The sequence below is a fragment of the Anolis sagrei genome, chromosome 5 (assembly GCF_037176765.1).
Source record: "Anolis sagrei isolate rAnoSag1 chromosome 5, rAnoSag1.mat, whole genome shotgun sequence".
Taxonomy (NCBI): Eukaryota; Metazoa; Chordata; class Lepidosauria; order Squamata; family Dactyloidae; genus Anolis; species Anolis sagrei.
Window position 1 is genome coordinate 192665724 of NC_090025.1, and position 24566 is coordinate 192690289.

The 24566-nt window shown below is 40.4% G+C and overlaps 1 protein-coding gene across 3 annotated transcripts in view; it reads right to left on the reverse strand.

Annotated features, from left to right (window-relative positions):
• CHCHD3 (coiled-coil-helix-coiled-coil-helix domain containing 3) overlaps positions 1 to 24566 on the reverse strand; it is a 312145-nt gene that overhangs the window by 277994 nt on the left and 9585 nt on the right. The window lies entirely within an intron of this gene.

A 24566-nucleotide genomic window follows, 5' to 3' on the forward strand; every position in this document is an offset into this window, starting at 1 on the left:
GCAAATGTGAATAGATCAATAGGTACTGCTCCGGCGGGAAGGCAAAGGCACTCCATGCAGTCATGCTAGCCACATGACCTTGGAGGTATCTATGGACAACGCCGACTCTTCGGCTTAAAACGAAGATAAGCATCAACCCCAGAGTCGGACATGACTGGACAGTGTTAGGGGAAAACATTTACCTTTACCTACTAAGCAGTAGAAACTGGATCCACAACCTTTCCAATCCAAGTTTTTCCTTTCCTTTGTGTTCCAACAACCTCCCTACAAGAGGGCTGGTCAAAGTCTGGATTTAAGCCTAAATTTAATGATGAATTCCAACTATGGTTCAATGGTATCTGAATAATTCAGCATTTGTGTGAGTTCCATTAATTAAATGGGAAAACTCTGTTTGGAACTTGATATTTTGGACTGCCTTAAGCTAAGATGTAATTTTATTACCATTTCTATGCTCAGACTGTTGCCCAATAAAGATCAATACTGCACTCAATACTGAGATGGGCTATTCATTGAAGATGTCATTAATTGAGTTCTGCAAAACTTTTGCCAAACAAAGCACAGCAAAAAGAGAAGAATAAAACGCATTTTCAAAGACTGACTTCAACATTTGAATAAAATGATAGAAAATGTGAAAGAGCAGCTGAAAGGTTTCCTGTTTTTCATCTCAATTCAAGATATTTTTCAGACATGATCATTTAAAATGCTGAAACAATCTGTGAACTCCAATAATGAAATCAGCCTATTATATCTATGGAATGCACAAACGCAATCTTAAAATATATATGACACCATCTATAACACCCAAATGGAAGGAGAGAAGTTAATTACAACCATTTGACAGATTTAATATAACCAGAACTTAATTTTCACATCTTAATTTCCTTTGAAACGATCAAGATAGTTGACGAAAATATAATCCAACTTCCTGTCTGCCAAAAATGCAGGGCTTTTCCCCCAAAGGTTTCTGCTTCCCTTTTTATAATCATCTCTTTCACTAGAAGCTTCCCCTCCAATTTAGTTATCTTAGTCACAGGAAAAAATAAATCATAGTGTTTTATGGATTTCAGCTATCATCTCAGTTTGACATCCAGTGTAGTCTTTGTCTTGTGACATTTTCAAGCTGACCACTATTGAAAACGATGGGGAAGCTATGGCACTAAAAAGTCTAGTAGCAAAGAATTCTGCCGGAAATATTCTAAAATGAAAATATTGGGAGAAAGATGGGATATAAAAGAACAAAATTAAATAAATATTATAATATTATGTTAGGGATGGAATGGTTATAGTCATTTGTAGTTGGAGTTGTCACCTTCTGATAGATATCTACTTGGCCATGGCTACTCTTTGACCAAAAACCTCAACTTCAGAGGAAAACAGTGTGCCCTTTCTTGTGTTTCTGGGGCACAAGGTCAACCAGTATCAATGGCATAAATTTCTATCTGCAGTGGGCTGATGCAGGAATAATCAGGATCAGGACAAAAGATTATCATAGAATCATAGAATCAAAGAGTTGGAAGAGACCTCATGGGCCATCCAGTCCAACCCCATTCTGCCAAGAAGCAGGAATATTGCATTCAAATCACCCCTGACAGATGGCCATCCAGCCTCTGTTTAAAAGCTTCCAAAGGAGCCTCCACCACACTCCGGGGCAGAGAGTTCCACTGCTGAACGGCTCTCACAGTCAGGAAGTTCTTCCTCGTGTTCAGATGGAATCTCCTCTCTTGTAGTTTGAAGCCATTGTTCCGTGTCCTAGTCTCCAAGGAAGCAGAAAACAAGCTTGCTCCCTCCTCCCTGTGGCTTCCTCTCACATATTTATACATGGCTATCATCTCTCAGCCTTCTCTTCTTCAGGCTAAACATGCCCAGCTTCCTCTCAGTAGGAAATTACTCTGCTTGGGAGATAATGGATTGTGTCACACCAAACACTCATTCCTACATAAACAAACCTCTTGCAGCCTAATCTGTGATAGAAGTTCTATCACAATTTCAGCCTTTTCAAAGCACACCTAAATGGCTATGTGAGGTATCAGTTTCATAACCCCCTGACTTTTTGATTTCAACTGAATATGGTTTATGAACCCAACTTAGTTTTTAGGATCAATATTTGAAGGGAAGTATTTCTGAAACTGAAAGGACAGCCATCAAGCAAAATCAGACTTTGCAAGGCTTGCTAAACGAGGCAGGCTGTTTTTTATTTATGAAGTACAGCTGAAGCATTTGCTGCACATCATTGCTAACAGTCATGCAAACTAGGTGGTAAGGTACACTATTTTTTTGCAGCCCCAAGCTTTCAGTTATTGGGCCGTAAATGGGGTCACGACCCACAGTTTAAGAAGCTTTGAGCTAAAAGACCTTATTAGCCTCTTAGGAAACACAGGGCACATCATACTTTCCACTATAAATGTAACATTTTGTCCCCAGTGTCCCACAATATCCTCTAGGACAAGGGTCCTCAAACTAAGGCCCCGGGGCCGCATATGGCCCTCCCAGGTCATTTACCCGGCCCTCGCTCAGGGTCAACGTAAGTCTGAAATGACTTCAAAGCACACAACAACAACCCTATCTCATCAGCCAAAAGCAGGCCCACACTTCCCATTGAAATACTAATAAGTTTATATTTGTTAAAATTGTTTTTCATTTTAATTATTGTATTGTTTTAAGTGGGGTTTTTTTGAACTACAAATAAGAGATGTGCAGTGTGAATCGGAATTCATTCATGTTTTTTTCAAATTATAATCTGGCCCTCCAACAATTTGAAGAACTGTGACCTGGCCCTCTGTTTAAAAAGTTTGAGGAACCCTGCTCTAGGACAAGGGTTCTCAAACTTTTTCACCTGCAGAGCGTTTTTTGAAGAAAACATTTCTCATGGAGCCCCAAAGAATGTTTATGTATATTATATTAGCTGTGCCCAGCCATGCGTTGATGTGACCTTCAGAAAACAGAGGAATTCCAGACGTGAAACAATAGACAGAAGGGACAGATGGGAGAATGATAGATGGAACAGAAGGTAGATGGATAGAACATGATTGATTGATTGATTAATTGATTAATTGATTGATTGATTTATAGATTGATAGATAGATAGATAGATAGATAGATAGATAGATGGTCAGACACACACACACACACACCCCTTTAAGGCCAAAGGGGATTGGACTGGATGACCCTTGGGGCTCTCTTCCAACTGGTTGGCCATCTGTCAGGTAGGCTTTGATGGTGTCTTCCTTTACTGCTAAATGAAATGGGAGTGGATTACCTTTAGGGCTCCTTTCCAACTGGATGGCCATATGTTGGAAGGGCTTTGATGGTGTCTTCCTTTACTGCAAAAAACGGTTAGGCTGGATGGCCTATGGGGCCCCTTTAACTGCCATGGCTCAATGCTGTGGAATAATTTCATGGTATAGACCAGGCAGCGGCAAACTTGGGCCCACCAGGGGGTTTGGACTCCAACTCCCACAATTCCTAACAGCCTTCTGGCTATTAGGAATTGTGGGAGCTGAAGTCCAAAACACCTGGTGGGCCCAAGCTTGCCCTGGCTTGGTGTAGATCAAACCCCTCCCACCTCCACCTTAACTCCAGGCCGAAAAGGGAAGGGAAAGGAGGAAAGAAGGAGAGTGGCCCTCCATCAATTCGTCCAGTGGTTTTTGAGCTATGATGTCACTAAAAACTAACAGAGCAGTTTTATATATATACATTCATACATATACATATACATACATAGATACATCTAGATAGATAGATGGATGGGTGGATGGATGACATGGGCAAACTTTTGAACACAGGAGCCGCATTGCGTTTCAATACAAAATTTAAAATGAATAATTTTAACTAACAAACTTAATATCTTAGTGGAAGACTCTTATGCCATGCAGGAAAAGTACAAAGCGTTGCTTGCAAATGGCAATCCAGCCTCCATAGAAGTAGTAGTAGTAGCAATAATAAGAATAATAGGAGTGACCCCAGGGGCCATTCAGTCCAACCCCTTCTGCCATGCAGGAAAAGTACAATCAAAACATCCCCTGAGCAATGAGAGGGAAATAGGGTTTAGGAAGCAAAGAAGCCCGGGGACAGGGGGGTCTGGGCAGCAAGGAAAAGAGTCTGGGCAGCAAGGAAAAGAGTCTGGGTAGCAAGGGAGCTGGAGGGGGGTAAAGTCTTGGTGGCAAGGAAGGCCATGGTAAAAGGGTCTGTGGTCTGGGAGGAAAATGCTGCTGCTACTGTTTCAGCAGTTCCAAACTTCAATTTCCCTGAAGAGCAACCCCAAGGGCTCCATGGAAAACAGTTTGAGAACCTCCATTCTAGAGAATGGGGAAAGGGGATTTTTACCATATTTTAAAGCCTCACTGAGTAATTTTAGTACAAGGGGAGGCCTTTTTTCAAATCAGTAATTGACCTAATGTCATTTTGAATTTATTTTTAGTTTTCAGAAAGCCTTTCCTGGGTCTTAGATAGTTCAGGGAAATCCCAAAACAAAGAAGCCTCCCTACTTCTCAGAAGGCAAAACCATTTTGTAAAAGTAACTGACCACTAGTGGAGCCGAAGTTCACAAAATGGCTCTGAGTGTATACAATCCCTCAGGCCACACTTTACCCACCTCAGTCTAAAATACAAAGATTTGTTATGTTAAAAAATAGTAAGAGATCTACCACAGAAGCCTCAAAAACATGATGTGGCCACAGCAAATATATAATCAAGGATTAATGCAAGGAATGAGAGCCATGCAATGCTTATTAAAGAAATGGTTGAAAGACAGAAAAAGCAGTTTTCTACCACCTTGATAATAATACCCCCCCCCCCTCCCATAATTGTGACTGTTAGTTTTATAGATAGGAAAAGGGAAATCTGTCTTCTGGTGGTTTCCTCCTACACAGACCAGGAAGGTGTGAGCACTGAGCCAAATCAACCAAAGCAGAAGCATCCTCTGACATATTTTAATTGAATATTTTGCCTTGCAGACACCACGTAGCCAACAAAGACCCCAAAACATATGAAGAGTTGAACAGACTCTAGTCTGAGGACCCTAATTTCAGACAAAAGCCCTTTTCCTTCTTGGAGTTTTAGCTACAAATGAGAAATAGGAAACTCCAAGAAAGCACAGGAAGCTATTCAATTTACAACTAAACTGCCCCAAATCACATTTTAAATCTGTTTTTAATTAATCCGTTAATCACAGCAATTAATCGATTAATGCTTCCAAGTACTTTCAGATAATGCAGTAACTCAGCAGCCCGCTTTCAAGTTTCAGAAAGCTTTTCGTAAAAAATGGCCACTTTAAAAAACATAGCGCTTAATAACGCAAACAGATGAAGGAGGGAAATAAAGACCAAGTTATTAGAGGTGTTTGTCTATTGTTTGTCTCCAGAGAAAAGAGGAGATCTTTGTCTCCAGCTATTCACTTCTATTTAGCTGTGAGGGTTACATGGATGAGAGAAAATACCATGCCATACATTAGCCTGTCTGATTTGACAGCCAACATAAAGCTTCAGAAAGACTTGGCAGCAGCGTGCGGGTGTGAGAGGAAGATTATAAGACAGACAGCAGATTCATGTCTTTAAATTGTTCTTAATATTACATTAAAGATCTTCTGAATGGAAGGTAGCTTCACGCTGGGGGGAAAAAACAAGTGCTTCTCACAGCTGCTAAGAGGCTTCCACATGAAAATGAATGGCAGTTGCTTCTCTGCTCTTTGCCTTTTCGGGGACAGGAGAGATACCTATAGCAACTTAAAACATTGTTGTGCAGGTACAGCTGTACCAGGAGCTCCAATTTTGCTTTGCACTGAATGTTTGTCGTAGTCCTAAGTTTCAGGGACTCTGCAGATAGGTGGCTTCTTTTGGTTGCAATCATAGGGCCACCTGTCAATTATAGTTAGGTTCCCTGGTCCCACCCCCTTTTTGGGTTTTAGAGGGAATAGGAGCCATTTTGGGTTCAGTCCACACAGAGAAGCCTTTCATGCAGGACATAATACCAAGAGCTCCTGTAGAAAGCTTCGTCTTCTATGACTTGGCCGGGGAGATACAGCCCCACAGCTTGGCCGGAAGATATACAGCCTTACAGCTCCTTCGCTGAGGGACTTCAGTCAACCATCACTGAAACCTGAACTCCTTTTTCCCCGGAAGTCTACAAAGCTCTGCTTGGTAAGGGTCACTCGTGAAAGCCAGAAGCAGTTGATACCGGGTGCAGGGGCTCCACGCCAACAGAGGCAAAGATAGGCTGCCCAGATTAGAAGTTAAGAATTTCCCCATTAGTTACAGTTATGAAGATAGTGCCTGTTCCCTGTGGACAAGATTGAGAGAGAGCCAATAGACTGTTAAGAAAGCTTTAAAGTACCTGTTTGTTTTCATTAATAAAGAACATTGTTGAACCTTTAAGCAATCTAAAGACTCTGTTTTAAGGAAATCCAAGGGCCGTTAATCTGAGGCAGCCCTGGCGTCCCATTGGGCACACGGAATTTATGTCCTGTCTACAGTCTTATGCACAGGCCCAGCGTGTGACAGCACAATTGTTATATCAAGATCAAAAACATGGGAGCGTGTCCCTTTTTTCCCATTTCTCTGGAGGTAAAACCCTTCTCATTCCAAGCCACATTTAGGTCTCTTTAAACAAATATTTCAATCTTATAGCTAAAACACAGTTTTAAGGAGAACACCAGGAGGGCTAATAGGTGACGACAGGAAAAGATGGCAGCTTAGTAGTAGAGAAAATGCTTTGCAGTTTGTGATGAGAGATTCAGAAATATCTCCTACTACCATGCTAAAGAAATGAACTAAAGTATCATATAATGAAGCTGACAGGTGGAAGATTTGCAAAAGAAAGAATAAAGTATATGGTGTTTTAAAATGATGGACCCAATTTCAAAGAAATATATTTCATGGTACAATTACGCTAAAACAGTATAATAATTCATCAAGCAATCAGGCAGCTCTAACCATTTTGAACCATCTTGCAAATGGGTGAGGCTAGGGGTTGTTTGTACCCTGGGAGAGGCATATTTGGGGGGGGGGGGGGTTTGAGGTATCGCTATTCCTATATATATATATGAGTTTTCAGATAACATTGAAAGAGGGGTAACATATATTTGATATAGGAAAGTAGGAAAGTGTAGAGCAAGGGTTAAAAAATAGTAGGGAAGAGGCACACACCTCCCCAAAACTGGGGGTGGGGGTTAGGATAGGGTGTTTGGTTGACTTCCAATCTTTCTTCTGACCTGCTAGTCCTTGACCTGCCTTTTGACTGACCAAGAGGCACCTCTGTTTTGTCCGGATTAAGTTTCAATTTGTTTGCCCTCATCCAGTCCATTACTGATGAAAGACACTGGTTTAGGACCACAACATCTTCCTCGGCAAGAGTTCCTAGAACAGAGTCACTGTAAAATGTTACATTGAGTCCCATCTCAGAAGGATACCATGTCCCATGGTATTAAAAGCCACTGTACAGTCCAGCAGAGACACACTCCCCTGTCCAGTTATCTATGTAGGTCATCCATCAAGACAATCCAAGCTGTCTGTTCCATAAACATGCCTGAAACAGACTGAAATGGATCTAGATCAGTGGTTCCTAACCTGTGGTCCATGGATCATCAATGGTTCCCAAGAACTAAAATATGGCCCGCAACCTCGTCGTTACTACACTGAGAACAAATGATCTCGTGAAACCCTTTTATAGTGCCGAGGCAACGGGGATATCAGGAGTGGAGAGGCTGACTACCCACAAAAGGCCTCCTGACGGCAGCTTCTCCTCCCTCCCGAGCGGAGCTGTTCCATGAGGCTCCTGGAAGCGGGGGCACCTTGGTGTCTTCATTTTTAGCCTCTTCTTTGGGTAATTTGGGGTGCTGATTCAGAAAATTGCATTGGATAAGCTACAGCAGCTCTAATATGGTTGTCATGGGTAAGCAGTTGGCAACTACTGAATGGCATGTATTCTGTATCAGAAACTAGAGCTGATGTGATCTATCTAATGCAATTTTCTGAATCAGCACTCCAAATAACCAAACTGAATCTAAAGTTGACCAAAAACTGATTCATAACCATTTTGGTACTAATGTTGGAGAGTGGTCCCTGGTCAAAGTGGTTCCTGGTTAAAAAAAAAAAAAAGTTGGGAACCACTGATCTAGATAATCTGTTTCATCCAGAAACATAGAGTATTTCTATATTTAATTATAAAATCTAGCAACTTTCCAGATTAGTTAGCAAGGCTGAAAAACACTTATCAGTTTTTATTTGTAGTTCCATCTTTATTGGCTATACTTTTGCTTAAAATAATGTGTTTGATTTGAAAAAATGTGTTTTAAAATGTTCTCTTGAACCTTTAAGATGCAACATTCAATATGAATATTCTTTAAATATTGCATTCAACTGCAGAAACATTAGCCAAATATGGTTTTTAACTTTGAATATGCTTTTAATGTGTTTTAATGGTTTTTAACTGTGAATTTTTAATACTGTTTATATTTAATTCTGTTTTAATGTTTGCATATTTTTATATTTTAAATTGTGTGCTAATGCTTGTATGTCAAGCTGCTTTGAGTCCCCTTCAGAGAGGTAAAGCAGGATGTAAATAAATATAATAATAATTATAACACTATCGCTCAGTTATTAATTGTTATTAATTGTTGATGCTACAGAAGTCAGGTTTGATTTCAATAAAAAATTCAAGAAGAGACAAGCACATGTAGTAAAGGTCTGCTTTCTTTCAACCCAAACAGATGATATCAAAATGACAAGATAAATAGCTACTATGATCACAGTCACATATAAAAAATTGCTTCATCTGTAAATTGTGCAATTATCGGATGAAACATTTTATGGTTTACATCTCCATTCAGTAAGAACCAAAACATAGCACTTCTAAGCTTGGGTCAGAGTATGAAATTTGATTTTGAATAATGCACCTGAGACCAGAGAAGCTTATTATACACTGTGACAAATAATATGTACTGAAACAAAAATGCCACTTCCAAATGAATGCCTACTCCAAAAAAACAAAAAAGTGCTACTAAGATATAAACAAAACTGGACAACAATATCTACACTGTCATAATCCTGATGATGATATGAACTAGGATGAATTAAAATATTATTTTGACGCACGCACACATAACAGAACAAAGTAGTATCTTTCCCATATCACTGACACATGTAATGCTGTCTCATGCTACTGTTCCTAGTAGCCAAGTGAGTTTTCCATCCCAGAGAACCAAACTGCTTTATAATGTTCCTTTTCTCATTTGCAGGGTCCAACTCCAGAATAACTGGTCAGGGAGCGCATATATATATATATATATATATATATATATATAGTTTATTTGCTACATGTATATACCACTTTTCTTACCCCTGGAAGGCTCCAGATATAGGAGAGCTCCCCTCCAATCACAAGTCTACCTTCCAGGTCACAATCACTACAAAAAGCTGAAAGTCAGGGCAGGGCATTTCTTCAGGTGTGAAAATCACAGTCTTCCATAAGGTTTATGGACTGCATCTCCTAGCAGCCCTTCCAACAAAACCAGTGGTGAAGAATTTTGGGATCTACATTCCAAGAACACATGGATCTCTGAATGATTTCTCCCACTCCTATACTTCTTTGCATAATACTAGGTATAGGCAGTCAAGAAAAGTGTTAGGGAGAGAACTTTGCCTCTCTCTGCACCAAATCCATCAGTTATCCAAAGATGAAAGCATTCCCTTATCACTGGTGTATACATTCCTGGCCCAACCACAGTTATATAAAAATGCTGGTACTACCAAACACTATTAAATCTTGAATCCGGTCTCAGCAAAGGGCTGTCACACTCCGAGGCAGACAGTTACACTGCTGAACACCTCTTCTTACAGTCAGGAAGTTCTTCATAATATTTAGGTGGACTCGCTTTTTCTGCCATTTGAATCCATTGCTCCAAGTCCTAGTTTCCAGGGCAGCAGAAAACAAGCCCGTTCCCTCTTCCTTATGACATCCCTTCGGATATTTAAACATAATGATCACGTCTTCTCTCAGACTTCTCTTCTGCAGGCTAAACATACCCAACTCTTTAAGATGCTCCTCAGAGGGACTCATGATCTCCAGGTCTTTGATCATTTTAGTTGCCCTCCTCTGGACACCTTTCAGCTTGCCAATATCTCTTTTAAACTATGGTGCCCAGAACTGGACACAATATTCCAAGTGAGGTCGACCAAAGAAGAATAGAGAGGCACCATGACTTCCCTCGATTTGGACACTACACTCCTTGTATGGTTTGAAGACTCCAAATTTTTTTTTCACATGGACTGTGGTCAAGTCAGGAATACCCATCTTGTATCTTTACATTTCATTTCTTTTTTTACCTAAGTATAGTCTCCTACATTTCTGCTTGTTGAAAATCATTTTGTTAGTTTAGGCCAATCAACTCTCTAATCTGTTAAGGTCATTTTGAATTCTGATCCTGTCCTCTGGAGTATTAGCTATCCCTCCTAATTTGGTGTCACCTGCAAACTTGATAAGTATGCCCTCTAAACCTTCATGTAAGTCATTAATAAAGATGTTGAACAGAACTGGGCCCAAGACTGAACACCGTGGTACTCCACTAGTCACTTTTTTCCAGGATGAAGAGGAAAAAGCACCCTTTGGGTTCGATCACTCAACCAGTTACAAATCCACCTATCAGAAGTGTTGCCTAACCCACATTTTGCTAGTTTGTTTTCAATAAGATCATGGGGACCTTGTCAAGGGTCTTACTGAAATCAAGATATGCTACATTCACAGCATTCCTTGCATCTACCAAGTTTGTAACTCTATCAGTTATGTCTTTAACTATCAATTAGGTCTTCCAGAGTGTCTTTATAGTAATTTCTGGTAAAACACACCATAGAATCAACTGGAAAACCTAAAAAAAGCTTTTTCCCCTGGATAAAGGTAAATGAAACAGCAAATATAGGTTCTGCAGTTATGGCAGTCTTACTAAACACATATAGCTATCGGGCTTGCCTTGAGGGTGAAAGGAAGCATCTGTAACATCTGTTCAACGTCTGGTCTCCCAAGTATTGCAAGACAGTAAACTTGGAGTGTTTGTCAGCTGGCCACAGCAAATGTTTCCTGGTGTGTCTTAGTAGATTAGTTTTTCATCATGTTCTGTCAATCCCTCACCTCCATAGATCTTTGTCCTTCACTAACCACTATAAACAAGACCCATCTAAGGTCTAGAGACTAAAAGCGATGTCAACAAAAGGACATGGTTTTCAATTTTCTCAAAAAGAAGAGGCCTAGAAGGTTTCCTAATAGAGTTAACCTGACGCAGGAATGCTTTTTTCTAAAAGGGCTTTAGCCATCTGAAAGCGTAGTCAACAAGCAAAAAAGATAACTGCGGAGAAGAACAAAGTACTTTCCTCAAGGACATGGGGACAAACCACATCCCAAAATCACTGTTGTGAATTCTTTAGAACTATCAAGAAAAAAAAAACCAAACTAAGCCCATCTGATCAGAGATATGAGCATTCAGAAGACCTTTCAAAGAAAATAAATGGTGTTTCATCACCATCAACCCTAAATTAAATATCTATTTTATCCATTCATAGATGGTCGTTCTATAAGACCTTAGTTTGCCAATTTCTTTATCTCTTCAGGACCTCACCTGGGCCCCAATCTAACAACAATATGCTTTAAACCACTCCTTTTTACACATCTTTTTTCCATTCCATCCAGCATTCACAATTTCCTATACATTCCTAGAAGATTTAAGTACGGGAGAGAACAGGAACAGGACAGAGAAGTGTTCTGGTTTGTCTACAAATATTACATCCTCAAGAAAAAAATACAAATTCGGGATACTTACTATTGAAAAAAAAACATTATTTATTGATATTATTGCCCAACAATGAGTCAGTGTTTGGGTATAGTGCTATTTGTGCATGACATTCCCAGAAAATACAAGGGGATAGATTTATAGTTCCAAAAAAACTTACAATCATAAAACACAAGGAAAAAGAGAGAAACTTAGTTGCAGTTGGGTGTGGGATTTGGGTTCTGTCAAAAGCATCAAGAAAAGCATAGGTTTTGCATACAGGTTTGAAGAGACATTATTATTACTATATGCAGAGAAGATTCCCTTTAATATAAGAATATGCAACTTTTCCCTGCTTACGAAATGAAAAACCAGCACTTTGAAACTATGGCAACAGACATCTCTTACATGAATATTCAAACCTTGTTTAAAAGGACTACTGGTATATTGTGATGTCTATTTTATTTATTTATTTATTTACTTACTTATTTATTACACTGCTATACCGCCATTCTCAGCCTGAGGACGACTCATGGCGGTTTACAAAACGGCACAATTCAATGCCCACAAAAGTACAAAAATAGTTTAAACATTAAAAACATTTAACATAGATAAAAAAATTCATTACAATTAACATCAATAAACATAATAAAAAACCATAAGTCCTTCGCATTTCATTAATCAGTCATTGTCCAGTCACATTGTCCAACCATCCCGAGTTCAGAGTTTCATGTCTAAACCTATGTTCCATATACAAATATATTGTACTCCTTTTTCCATACGGGCTTTGGTGGTTGTGGGATTCTGGGAACCGTAGTCTTAAAAAACTTCTTTCTTTTCCAAATTTTGCCTCTTTGCTGAACTCTGTCTCTGAAAGAAAGGGGTCATTCAGACACACTACACTCTAATGTCTGCATAAGCCTTCTGTCATTTTTGGACACAATTTAAGGAGTTATTATTATTATTATTATTATTATTATAACTTTATTTGTACCCCGCTAGCATCTCCCAAGGGATTCGATGCGGCTTACAACGGGCCGAAGCCCACACAATACAACAATACAACAATACAGTACCTAGCAAATAAACAGTTAAGCAAAAACAATAACAAAAGCAGTACAACAAGACATTATTAAAACTGAGTTGGTTTTGCCCTTAAAAGTTCCTAAACAGTGAAATGGCTTTGTCACAATACAGCTTGAATTTTTTTTTTGTGAATTTGAAGACAAGCAAATACAGCCTTCTTCATAATACCATCTGCCAGAGATTGGAGACAAAACTAGCTTGTTTTCAGTAGATACACAAGACTGGCAATTTAATGGTCAGCATAAGATAATTTTGATTCAAACAAATATTTACTAGTTTTAATGGTTCTGAGTCTGTGGGTTTTTTTACTATGATTATCTACTCCTCAAATCCCTGGAAGAATCAGTTGGTGAGGAATGTAAATAATTTGAATAAAATGGCAATTGACAAAAGCTTCTAAACTGTGGAGCCTAAGCGATGTGCTAAGAAGCAGTGACATACACAGTGTGTTTATCTGCCCTCTTTGTTGTTTTGGGTTAAGAAAGAATGGAAAGAGCATTGAAGGGATTTTCAATTCCAGAGGTCAAAAATGTTAAGCCTACGGCTTAGACTACCCAGAACCAATACAGAAAGAACAGGCAAGGCAAGCAAGTTACACTCAACTACACTACTGTCCCTATTTCCTTGCTGGAAACATAACTAAACATTTATTTATTTATTTATTTATTTATTTATTTATGCACTTGTATACCGCTAATATCTCAGCCTAAGTCGGCGACTCATTGCGGTTTACAACAACTAAAAAGTTAAAAACAATTAAAAACAGTATTCAATTTAAAACATGAAACACATATACAATACAAATTATTGGGCCACCAATAATAATCCCATGCATCTCGTAACTAAAATCACAATCCAAAATTCGTCGTCCATGATTACCAGCCTTTAGTCATCAAAATTCGTTGCAACGGATTAACCGAATGCTTGTTTAAACATCCATGTCTTCAGTCTCTTCCGAAACACCATCAGCGAGGAGGCTGATCGTACCTCTATAGGGAGGGTGTTCCAAAGCCAAGGGGCCACCACAGAGAAGGCCCTGTCTCTCGTTCCCGCCAGCCGCACTTGTGAAGCCGGCGGGATAGAGAGCAGGGACTCTCCAGAAGATCTTAGGGTCCTGGTGGGCTGATAGGCTGAGATACGTTCGGATAGATAAGTTGGGCCAGAACCGTTTAGGGCATAACCTTGGGCACCAGACAGACAAAAATGACACAGAAAGTATGCACAATAAACTGTACCAAATTTATCAGACTACTACTTGAACACCTAAAAGAACAGTTATCAGAAATGTGAGCCCTGTATTCACTCTAAAGCTTTTTTAGGCCAGCTCAAGAGCTTGAGTACATGCAGTCAACTTAACTTTTTCAATGACATCATAATGCCATGTCACAAACTTCTTTTGAAACCATCCTCAGTGACAAAAGCAGTTTGTCAGGTAGCATGAAAAGCTCCCAAGCATCGTAATACACTCAAAGTCTTCTTCAAAATGTAGAAGTAACTACCTAGAATCTGGCCAGAACGTGCTATACCCAAATTGGAACCCTCCAGAAGTGTTGGCCATTCTGGCTAGGGATTATGGGTTTGTAGTAGGACATAACAGGTGCCAGGCCGAGCTAGTGGATACTGGATTCTGAATGCCAACATCCCACAATAATGTAATGCTCATGCTGTTCATTACTTCAAAAGGAGAAGGAGCATAGCTATTTGTTTACAATACAAGTAAGGATGAAATACAACAAGAATGGGTGACAACTGGGTTGACAGCAGTAATTATTAAAAGGGTCTAGGAGTGGACCGCAAGCAGTGAGATGTGACAGCTAAAAAAGCAAATGCAATTCTATGCTGCATCAATAGGAGCATAGTGTCTAAATGGGAATTTTGAACTATGAGATTGTGAAACGCTGACCGTCAATGAGGTTTGTATTGGTTTTTATTGCTTTTATTGGTTTTATGGTTGTCTCTGCCTATACTAATTACTGTTTTCTGTTAACTGTTGTTATTGCCAGAATGCTGTTTTGTTAACTGATGTTATTGTCTTTTGCTGTATGTGATGCGGGCATCGAATTGTGCCTTGCTTTTGTAAGCCGCCCTGAGTCGTCCCCCCCCACCCCACCCCGGGGTGAGAAGGGCGGGGTAGAAGCAACCGAAATAATAATAATGGAAGGAAATCATAGTACAGTACCACTCCATTCTGCTTTAGTCTGATCTCATCTAGAATAGCCCTGTGTCCAAGAAAGCTATTGACAAGCTGGAATGTGTCATGAGAAGGGCGAACAAAACAACCAAAGGCCTGAGGAATGGCTTAGAGAGCTAGGTTTGTTTAGCTTGGAGAAGAGAAGCTTGAAAGAAAGCATGAGAGCTATATTTAAATATCTGAAAGGGTGTAATATAGGATGAAGCAAGCTTATTTTCTGCTGCTCCAGACATCAGGATACAATGGAAAACTGGGTTCAACTGCAAGAAATCAAATTCCATCTGAGTATTAGAAAGAACCTCCTGGTGATCAGAGCTGTTTGACAGTGGAATATGCTGCTGTCTTAGTGGGGGTGGAGCCTCTTTCTTTGGAGAGACTGGATGGACATCAACTTTGCTGGACTGGCCACATTGTCCAAATGCCCGATAATTGTCTCCCCAAGCAATTACTCAACTCTCAACTCAAGAATGGAGAACAGAATGTTGGTGGAGAGGAAAATCGTTTTAAAGATGGGCATAAAGCTAACCTTAAAGGCTCTGGCATAGACACCAAGAACTGGGAAGCCCTGGCCCTCAAACGTTCTAACTGGAGGTCAGCTGTTATCAACAGTGCTGTGGAATTCAAAGAGGGATAAATGAAGGGAAAAAGGGAGAAACGTGTCAAGAGGAAGAAGATGCATCAAGCCAACCCTGACTGGAACTGCCTTCAATCTGGAAATCAATGTCCTCAGAACATGCGGATCAAGAATAGGTCTCTACAGTCACCTACAGACCCACCACCAACACCCTACACTTGGAATCATACTTGGACATGAGTGATCTCTGATGATGATGATGATGATGATGATGATGATTATTATTATTATTATTATGATGTTGGGAGTACTCTGTGGATTCCTGTATGGCAGAATAGGATTAGATGGGATGGCCCTCGGAATCCCTTCCATTTCTAAGGTCCCATCAAGTCAAAAGTTTTGGAATAAACAAACAGCCTCTGTTGAAGGTCTCAATGCATAAGAAAGAACCTGACTATTGGAAGACTATTTGCCTATTCCTGCATTTTCTTGGGAAAGAGATAAATGATCTGTTTGCTATTTTCCATTTCAGTGTAGTTCACCCTTCCTCTTTCTGGCTTGTCTTTTGCAGGCACTGAGAAAGCAAACTCACAACTGAACAGACCTTATCCAACTGGAATCAATTCTACTTTATTTGATCACACAAAAGCCAAGTGACATGAAATTAGAAATGATCTTACTTTAGCAAAGCTGCCATCATGGCCTTAACTAGGATCAAGGTTCCTGTTGCACAAAGCATCTAAATTCCAGACCTGCTTACTTTTGCCACCAACCAGACATTTCATGACACCCCTTTATTTAACTAACACATAAGAGCTGAATCCCTGCTGAATCAAAGGGAGGGCTCAACTAATCCAGCATATTGGTGCCAAATGGATGCTACCAGGAAGCTCACTAGATTTGAGCAGCTCATAGCCACAGTTCAGCCCTTAGCTAATGGAATTCAGAAGGATACTGCTTCTGAATTGGAAAAGTCTGCTCCACTAGCTTAGCAAATATTTCCTAATAGACTTCACCATTGTATTCTAAGAAGGAGGGCTTTGCCTCCAGTCAGTGCTAGTATCTGACTGCCTAATCCCACCAAAAGCTGACCACATATGGCTCTTAGGGTGAAATCAAACTTGGAACAAGGACAGCAGCAAGTTTTGTTTGGGTTTGCAATCCTTCTGAAGGGCCAGCTGTTAATGTTGGCGTACTTAGCATTGAACCTGGATGATAATGTGGTTGCTGTGGCCATGGCACATTCCTTCGCAGATACATTCCTTCCCAGGGAAGGCAGGTTTGACAATACTAGCCTTTGTTCCTTATACTTTTAAGAATTCTGTAATGTACTTTATTTGGAGCTAACCTTAAAAGGAACTGGAAGCTGCAGCTTTCACAGAGTGCAATAGGTAGACTCTTTTGTGTTGTGTACTAAGGGGATCAAATATCACTTGATTGCACCACCTTCAGTGGTTTCCAGTTTGTTTCCAAGATCAATTCAAGTTCCTGGTTTTGATATATGTCTTTATGTATCTTCAAGTCACAGGTCTTCTTTAAAAAGGAATGCCCAGGAGTTGTTTTACTAGTTTCTTTCCCCAATATAGAGCTTATGGCTTCTGCTATTCACTGGCAATCTTCCATACCAGGGCTGACCTTGCTTAGCTTCCAAGACCATGCAGGATCTGGTGCCTTTAAGGTATTAAGCATTTGATACAAAGTCCCAAAACAGCCTCCCTATCCCCATAAGTTTATCAATTGAGAAACTGGCTCCTTCAAATGGATTGTCTCCTATCCTAGGACACCCCACTTCCACGACATTCATTCTTAGCATTAACAGAAGCACATGACTAGGATCTCTACACAGCATCTCATAAGGTATCATATATTCAACTCTCCATCTCACCAATATGATATTGAGGAATCAAATTTGTTCCCTAAGGACAGGAACAGAAAGCAAAAACTGTGAAATGCTAAAAATTATTCAAATCTTCACTGCAATGTCTGCATTTATCTTATTTTCCAGTAAAAAGACACAGTTTTCACTCTAAATGTGCTAGTAAGACCATCCTGCACATACATTGCAGTGAGGTTGGGGAAAGACTCCGTGAAAGGAAAGCAGTCTTCAACTTTAAAGATTTATTCTGCTCTGTTAAGACTGTATGCCTGCAGCAAGAGGCATAATCTTGTCTGGTTACTGTGCTGCAGTTCATTCAAGGATATAATAGTCATTGTTATGTAGAACATAAGAAGAGAGGTATTCGATCAGATAGAAAGTCTATCTAGCCAAGCATTCATTTCCCAGAGTAGCAAACCACACACATCTATATGAAGTCTCCAAGCAAGACACAAGCACAATAACATCGACCAACACACACCACAAACACATTTCTCAGTAACTGGGATCGAGCACCTTATATTCTGGAAGCAATACAAAGCCATCATGTGTAGTAGCTGCTCTTCATAAATCAATCCAATCAGTTTTTAAAGTCACCCTTTTTTAAGTAGCATTTTTATTACTCGTGCATTGCCAGAGGTTTTTGTTAGTTTGTTAGTTTTCAGGAGGGGGAATTAACAATGGTAATGAGCACACTTGTGACAAATGTGAGGATTTCTGCTTATTCAGTTGTCCCCATCGTTACGGAGTCATCAAATTGGAAGAGATCACAAGGGACTTCCAGTTCAACCCTTGCAGGTAGGAACACACCATACATGGTTGCAGCAGTTCCTAGCTGTGTTAAGTCCAACTAACCCATCTCATCCAGTTAACTAGCACACATTGTCCTTTTAATAACCCCACTCAAAAATTCAACCAATAACATCAAACATTCTGTTCTCCCACCTAAACAGGTCACTTACCTTATTATATATACTGCGTATGACATACATGATCATACCTTACCTTAATTCTTCTAGTAAACACAACAAGTTACTTTTAGAAAAGTGCATAACATCACAACACTTAATTTTTAAACTCAAAACCAGCAAAACCATTGGGAAAAACAAATCATTAGTCATACTGGAAACGAAAATGATACCAGCAAAGCCAATGTCAGCAGTCTTTTGTTGTTGCCATTCCTCATTTTGCCTGAAATTGAGGAAAGCATAAAAGCTCTCTGACCTTTACTTTATGATCCTTCAATGGCTTATATCTCATTGTTAATACACATCCATGTTTCCAAACCTAAAAAATACCAAAACCAGACAAAATCGTCTTCACGACCAAACTGCAACCTCTCACACTTGCCCTTTTGCCAAAAATGACAGAACAAGTCAATCTGCTACCCATGGAATTTAATCATCAATAGACCACCTGTCTATTCTTATACCAGCAGGTGAAACGCTTAATTATTGTGGCTGTTCCAGCTTTATTATAGCCAGATTATACATTCTGTTCCAATAAAGCTGAACTTCCCAGAAGTCAGGGTCTCTCTTAGTAAGTTACCTCTCTGTCTAAGTTCATATAAGATGTCCCTTCAAACCAGTGAAGGGCCATCTGGTTCAATACTTCTCAATTTGTATGCACAATCACAAGAACAGCTTTGCACAATTTAGAAGAGCCGGGCCCATTATATGCAAATGTATGTGGCTGCAAGCGAAATTAAGCTTATCTTTCTTGACGGTATCCGTGTCCCTTTTCCTCATCTGCTCATTCAAGAAACACAAAAACTAATAGGGCTTTCATATCAAAATGACTTGACTCCAGATTACAGCACGACAGCAGCAGATTGCTGCTCAGCTTGTTCCTACATTGGTCTATTGTGCTCTTCTTGACCACAAAGTTGGGGTCTGTGAATTATTACTTGAAATTATTATGCACCATCTTCATCTCAAAAATAATCTTGATGTAATTAAAATGGGACATGCAGTATTCGCTGGCTGAAATAGCTGCCATTATAATTTCTAACATTTTAAAAAATATTATTGCTGTGGTCCATTAACTCTGTGAAAAAGAAGCTTAACATGGAGTTTACTTTTTCCTAGTATATTACAGCACTTCTACTTGAATTTGGATCACTAGACTTAGCTGCAAATCATAGTAGGTTGAAGCACAATGGCCACAAAAGAAAGTTGAAAATAGCCAGTGGTGGGAAGAAAGTTCAAGAACCTACATGAAAGATAGATCAACTAGTTCACAAGGCAGGTCTAGCCCCCCCTAAGATCAACCTATACAATCCAGGGCGCAGGAAACTACAACACAGAGCAGTACTGCACAGAGATTCATGCAAAAAAGAAATAGCTCCAAATGCCTATGGGCATTTTAGATGCTGCAAATGGCAAGTGCATTGTTGCAATCAATCTCTTGCCAACCAACTAGATTTTGAGAAGAAGTAAACCTGCCTAGCTGGTCTTGCTGCGCCATCACACTGTCTCAATTGAACCCAGTGCAACTGAGACGGTCAGTGTGAGGGAGCAGCAAGAACCTCAGATATGGACTTAGGTATAAATTCAGATCTGGTTCTTGAGGTTTTGGATTTTACTTGACTCTCATATCGTTGTTTGTCTTCAAGTTCCTTCCAGTTTAAAGCAATGCAATGTATCTTGGGGTTCTCCTGACAAGATTGTTTTCAGAGAAGGTTTGATTCTGCCTTCCTCTGAGAGTATGACTTGCTCAAGACCATTCAGAGAGTTTCCATGGCTGAGTAGGAATCTGATGCACTCAGTTTCCCACTCTGAATTCTGGTCTCCAGCATCATATTCTAAAGCACTGCTTCTTATCCTGTACCTCCTGACCTCAAATGGAGCCCCCTTAGCTCAATGTTGGGGCCATGAAAAATTTGGCAATAGTAAATGTTTTCGAAACACCATTCATTTACACAAATCTGTTAGCAGCGTTTACTAGAGGTGTGTGCAGTACTTCTTTCTCCCGTTTCATTCGTTCTTTCATTCCTTTTGTTTCAGATCAGAGCACAAAACAGGAACACACACACCCCGAATGAAAATGAAAGAAAGTGGGAGTGGGTACTGTTTTCTTACCTGCTTTTCATGAGCACAGTCTAATCATTTTTTATTAATCCCCCAGCAAACAAAAAGTAAACCCTCATTTACTCTCCTCTTCCAGGAGGTCACCCTTCTTCCTTAGCTGGAAGTGGGAAGACTCTTTAAAATGCCTTGGGAGAGTGTGTGGTTCCTCCTTTCTTCTCCTTGACTCTTGGAGCTGCCAGCTTGGGTCATTCGTCTCTCATGCAAGGAAGGCACCTCCTCCAGGCCCCTCCTCTTCCTCCTTCACACCACTTACTCTAGAGTAAGCCAGGCAGCAGCAGCAACAACAGCCCAAAGTGCTGGTGGCAGATCCAAGAGCCAAGGAGGATTGAGGAGTAGAGGGTTAAGAGGCATGAATGAGGAAGAGGAGAGGGGCTGGAGGTGCCTTCATTGCATGAGAGATGGAAGAGAAGGAGGAGGACATCAGCACAGCAGCAACAGTAGTAAGCAAAGATCTCCCATTGTGAAGAAGTGAGTGGGGCTGGGCACTCAGCCGTGTGTGTGTGGAGCATCATTTGGCAGGAAGGAGTAGTGCCCTGCCTGTCTCCCTGCTGGTGCTGCTCCTGGTGAAGTTAGAAGGTGGGGCCAGTGGGGGGGAAGAGGAAACCATAGAATCAAAGAGTTGGAAGAGACCTCATGGGCCATCCAGTCCCACCCCATTCTGCCAAGAAGCAGGAATATTGCATTCAAAGCACCCCTGACAGATGGCCATCCAGCCTCTGTTTAAAAGCTTCCAAAGAAGGAGCCTCCACCACACTCCGGGGCAGAGAGTTCCACTGCTGAACGGCTCTCCCAGTCAGGAGGTTCCTCCTCATGTCCAATGTTCTGAAGGAAATTTTATTTATAGAAAGAAAAAAATCCTAAAAATTGGGGAATGACTCTAACATTATAAAACTTGGAGGGCTAAAAGTGGTGCCCTCCATGTTTGGCAATTTTCACCCCTCTAGCCCTAAAACAGAGGGAAAGGGGACTCTGTGCAGACCGCCCATGTTGGCCAATGGTCCAAAAAAATTTGTTCTTTCGGACCCGGAACAAAGAAACTCATTCAGAAAAGCACCCATTTTCAGGAGAAATGCGCGAAAAAAAGAACAGGCCCTTCCAAACAGAAACTGATAGCAATTCAATACAAATGCACAAGATTAGTGTTTACAGTGGAACTTCAGAAAATACTTCAGCTATACTAATGAAAAAGGAAAATCAACCCGTTTAGCAAACCTTGCAAATAAATGTTGATTTATTATCACTAAAGATTTGATTTTTACATCCATTTCCACAGATATATAAGCCCAATTTTCCTAGTTTCCAATAAACCTTACAACCTCTGAGGATGCCTGCCATAGATGCAGGCAAAACGTCAAGAGAGAATGCCTCTGGAACATGGCCATACAGCCCAGAAAACTCACAGCAACCCAGTGATTCTGGCTCTGAAAGCCTTCGACAATATACTTGAACATTTCACTAAAAAGGATACAGGAGGCATCTACGGGCCAACACTTTTCCAGGTTTCTAGGATGCTAAGCAAGTTTGGTACTACACTATCTGCTGTAACGCAATCCTACTTTATGTGTATTGCATATACCAAGGGTTGTGTAAAAATTTATTAGGCAGAAAGGAGTTGTGAAGGGAAAAAGTTTAAGAAGCCCTGGTCTAAAGCATGCACCACTACTGCAAATGATTTCCATCTACACCGGCAAAATCTAAATGCAATGAACTACATGCCACATAACAGCCTGTTTTAAGTGGCAAGTTGAAAACACTCAATCCCTCTGAAGGTTCTTAATACAACTAGGAAAAGAATGGAAATGCCAGCAACACATTCTCCAAGGAAACAACACAGAGAATACTAAATTGGAAAACTAAGGCAATAAGTCCCAACAGAAGGTTGGCAGCCTTCAGCAAGAGGCATTCTTTTTTAGTAACTCTTTTTTGTGCCTTTGTCTTTATATAGTACATTAACTTTTCAAGAATCCAGTAATGCTCAAAAATAAATTAAGCCGTTGCATTTGTCTATTATGACTAAGCTCTGCTTTTAACACATGCATTCAGAAAATGCACTCAAACTAGTCTGATCAAATTACTTGTCATCACATGGCCCTGGGAAAGAATGACAGATATACTTTAAAGATTTTGCACTTGTTAAATATTTCAGTATGTTGAAAGTTACTGAAATTACTGGGAGATGTTGTCTAGAAGAAGCAATCCTCAGACTTTATTTTTTATTACTGTTGTAACTTAATATTTTTCCCTGCTTGAGGTCAATGGCATCATTTTACATTGCGAAGAATTATTGCAAGTGGTTACCAAAAAAAGACTCCTCAGGAGCTATTTTAAAAGCTATTTTATTTTAAAAAGGAAAACATCAAGAGACTTGCAATTGTCTGTTTAAGGAAGACTATATATATATACTTTGGCCACATCATGAGAAGAAAGCTCGAGAGCAGTACGTGTGAAAAAGATCTTGGAGTCCTCGTGGACAACAAGTTAAACATGAGCCAACAATGTGATGCAGCGGCAAAAAAAGCCAATGGGATTTTGGCCTGCATCAATAGGAGCATAGTGTCTAGATCTAGGGAAGTAATGCTACCCCGCTATTCCGCTTTGGTTAGAGCACACCTGGAATATTGTGTCCAATTCTGGGCACCACAATTCAAGAGAGATATTGACAAGCTGGAATGTGTCCAGAGGAGGGCGACTAAAATGATCAAGGGTCTGGAGAACAAGCCCCATGAGGAGCGGCTTAAGGAGCTGGGCATGTTTAGCCTGAAGAAGAGAAGGCTGAGAGGAGATATGATAGCCATGTATAAATATGTGAGAGGAAGCCACAGGGAGGAGGCAGCAAGCTTGTTTTCTGCTTCCTTGGAGACAAGGACGCGGAACAATGGCTTCAAACTTCAAGAGAGGAGATTCCATCTGAACACGAGGAAGAACTTACTGACTGTGAGAGCCGTTCAGCAGTGGAACTCTCTGCCCTGGAGTGTGGTGGAGGCTCCTTCTTTGGAAGCTTTTACACAGAGACTGGATGGCCATCTGTCAGGGGTGCTTTGAATGCAATATTCCTGCTTCTTGGCAGGGGGTTGGACTGGATGGCCCATGAGGTCTCTTCCAACACTTTGATTCTATGATTCTATGTTTCTATGATTCTATGAAAGCTTAGAGAAGAGTACGATGCTGGGGAAAATGGAAGGAAAAAGGAAGAGGGGCCAACCAAGGGCAAGATAGATGGATGGTATCCTTGAAGTGACTGGATTGACCTTGAAGGAGCTGGGGGTGGTGACAACCGACAGGGAGCTCTGGCGCGGACTGGTCCACAAAGAGTCGGAAACGACTGAACGAATGAACAACAACAAATATATCCAGCATGGAGCTTGAGCATTTGACAACTCTGGAGACCAGGGTTTTATTCTCTTCTTAGCCATGGACACCAACTGGATGACCTTGGGCAAGTTACACATTCTCAGCCCCAGAATCATAGAGTTGGAAGAGACCTTGTGGGCCATCCAGTCCAACCACATTCTGCCAAGAAGCAGGAAAATCGCATTGAAAGCACCCACGACAGAAAGTCCAGTGATAAATCAGAATCGGCTTGAACGCACACAACTACCACAAATATATCTTTAACATATACTCTCCACTTTTCTGGCATTCCCACCCCACCCCAAACACACACACCATGTTAAAGTGTGTCTCTAAGATACAAACCCTAACACAATGTTATGAATGGCTAAACTCCTAGCCTCTTGTTATGGTAACCAAAAGAAGTCTGTAACTAGAGACACTAGACAAAGATGTATCTATCCTCATCATGGGAGTAACAGCCATATAAGCAGAAGAGAATGTGGTAAGGATGACAGAGAATATCCAGAAGGGAAGCTATGGGGCAGCAAGAGTAGTGGGACGTGACATGGGCAAAGGGTCTTTCACAGACAACAGCAATGACACTTTAAACTAGTTCTCAGCAATCACACTGAAAACCTTACGAAGGAAGCAAGAATATGACATCCCCA